Source organism: Bison bison, unplaced genomic scaffold (genome assembly GCF_000754665.1).
Source record: "Bison bison bison isolate TAMUID 2011002044 unplaced genomic scaffold, Bison_UMD1.0 scf7180017864313, whole genome shotgun sequence".
NCBI classification, from domain to species: Eukaryota; Metazoa; Chordata; class Mammalia; order Artiodactyla; family Bovidae; genus Bison; species Bison bison.
In genome coordinates this window covers 1,982,020-1,985,103 of record NW_011494885.1, presented here as the reverse complement: position 1 = coordinate 1,985,103, position 3,084 = coordinate 1,982,020, and positions in this window count along the sequence as shown.

Below are 3,084 nucleotides of genomic sequence, written 5' to 3'. Positions count from 1 at the left end.
CTGACTCTTTGCAACCCTATGGACTGTAGCCCACCAGGCTCCTCGGTCCATTGGATTCTCTAGACAAGAATCCTGGAGTGGGTTGCCATGCCCTCCTCCAGGGGATCTTCTCCACCCAGGGATCAAACCCAAATCTCTTGTGTCTCCTGCATTGGCAGTTGGATTCTTTACCACTAAAGGCACTGGCGACCCACTTCCGTACTCTTGCCTGGAAAATCCCATGGACGGAGGAGCCTGGTAGGCTGCAGTCCATGGGGTTGCTAAGAGTCGAGCACGACTGAGCGACTTCACTTTCACTTTTCACTTTCATGCATTGCAGAAGGAAATGGCAGCCCACTCCAGTGTTCTTGCCTGGAGAATCCCAGGGACAGGGGAGCCTGGTGGGCTTCCGTCTATGGGGTCGCACAGAGTCGGACACGACTGACGCGACTTAGCAGCAGCAGCAGTGCCACATGGGAAGCTCCGTATTACCAAAGAGGGGAGGCTTGAAACGGCAAACACTGCAAAGTAACAGCCAGTTACTTGAGTTTTTTCTGAAGAATTATCATTGGAGTTGGTAAGAAGTAACAGTATTTGTTAAGAAGGATTGGTTGGCGTCTGAAATGGTTGCACAGCTACAAGGGGAGACCTTGAGAGGATAAGTCTGCAGCTGGCAGGTATTGTTCTGACTACAGCTGGTGGTGTCCTTGGAGCTAGCACAGTTCAAAGCAAGTTCAAGTTCGAAGTGGTGCAGAGAGGTGTTTGAGACCAGATCCTCAATGTCCGATTGACTCCGTTTTTGTACACCTGAACTTGGATCACTCCATTATTTTTTTTTTTATTTATGAATTTTCCCACACCATGTGGCATGCCGGATCTTAGTTCCCTGACCAGGGATCGAACCCATGCCCCCTGCAGTGGAAGTACAGAGTCTGAACCACTGGACCACCATGGAAGTCTAGGATCACTCCATTATTATTTCCATTTGCCATCACTCCTGACTGGGCTTACCATCCCCACTTTTGCTTCCCTCTGCTTTTCATCTCGTAGCTGATACAACCATTTCAAAGTGCAAATCTGGTTGTGTAACCTACATGCTTAAATTCTTTCCATGATCCTCCATTGTTCTCAGGAGAAAGCCACACCGTTCTCAAGGGGGTCCCCAGTCTGGTCTGGCCCCTGCTGACTGTTTCATCACATTTCACTCCCTGTGCCCCCGGCTCTCAGCTCTTAGCATCCCAGTCTCCAGCCTCAGGAGCTTTATCCCTGCCATTCTCTCTATCGGCATACCTACCTTTATTTCTTATTTCCCTTATGGAATATGTACGATGTGTAAATAACAAAAAGGAAAAAAACACGCCTGTCTTTAAAAAAAAAATTATTATTGGCTGCGTTGGGTCTTCACTGCTGTGCTCGGGCTCCCTCTAGTTGCGGAGAGCAGGGGCTACTCTTGGTTGCGGTGCACGGGCTTCTCATCTTGGCGGCTTCTCTTCGTTGCAGAGCACAGGCTCTGGGACGTGTGGACTTGAGTAGCTGCAGCACTCAGGCTCAGCGGTCGTGTGCACGGGCTTGGCTGCTCTGCGGCATGTGGGATCTTCCTGGGCCAGGGATCGAACTCACGTCCCCTGCACTGCAAGGGGGACTGTTAACCACTGGACCACAAGGGAAGCCCTGAATAACCCTGTCTTGACCATCCAGTTCAAGGGCAAAATGTCACAACTTAGGTGAAACCTGCCAACTCCTCCTCCCTGTGACAGACACCCTTCTCTTTGCCCACTGGAAGCAACTGGGGAATCTTTTATTGCTCCCACTTTCCTTTAAATTTATAGAGCATGTACTTACAAACCCAGGAATCCATACCAGTCATTTGCTTGTTGTTTAACTTTAGATGAAGGATAACCTCCTGAATGTATTCTTTTACAGTTTGCCCCGGTCTTCTGATGTTGTGTGCTTAGTCGCTCGTTTGTGTCCAACTCTTTGAGACCCTATGGACTGTAGCCTGCCAGGCTCCTCTGGCCATGGGGATTCTCCAGGCAAGGATATTGGCGTGGGTTGCCATGCCCGCTTCGAGGGGATCTTCCCAACCCAGGGATCAAACCCAGGTCTCCCGCATTGCAGGTGGATTCTTTACCAACTGAGCCACCAGGGAAGCCAATGTTTTGTTGTAGGGGTCTTTAGTTAATTCATTTTCACTGCTGTATAGTATTCTTTATCAGTATACCAAAACATATATCTTTGTTCGCCTGTTAATGGGCATTTAGTTACCAGTGTTTCTATGAACACAGAACATGAGATGGGTGTGACATGGGTACATCATCAGCTATTGGCTGTCTCCCCAGGCAGTCATGTCAATGTCCATTTCTTACCCACAGCTTGTAAAACTTCCGTTGCTTCACTTCCACACCAATAATCGGTATTGTTAAGATTTTTAAAATGCTGCCAACCTGATGGGCGTGAAATGCTGTCATGCTGTGGTTTTAATTTCATTTCCTGCCATTTAAAACTACACTGAGTGCCATTTCCCCCCTATCAGATTGGCAAAGATACAACCCAGTGCTGACGCTGTACTTGCCACTGGAAGGAAATGGGCACTCCCGAGGGAATGGCGGGGAGGGGTGTGTGTGTGTAAATTGACCCAGTTCAAGGCAGGGTATCAGCCAACTCTAATAGGAAGCTTACATTTCTTTTTTCTCTTAAAAAAAATTTAACAGAAAATGAGAGGAAAACTGTACTGGCACCTTAAAGGATTTATATGAATTCAAAGTTATACAGCAAGGACGGAGTGTCATGAGAAGACAGCGCTGACTGGCTGCTGCAGGACCACCTCACAGGTGTTATTTGCTTTGGTGAGTTCACCACCACCCAGCCCGGGGCCTTCAATCTTAGAGGTCTACAGCCTGATGTTGGTCATGTCCCACAATCCATCCAAATTCAGGTGAAATTTCACTGATTACATCATAAGACTTTTTAAAAAACAAAACAAAACACCACTTCCTGGTGCAGGACATCAGAAGCAGGGTAGCGTCGTCAATAATCTTCACTGTCTTCACTGAGTGAACTATTTTATGACTACGCCAAGGAAACGGAGTCACACTGCAATCCCTC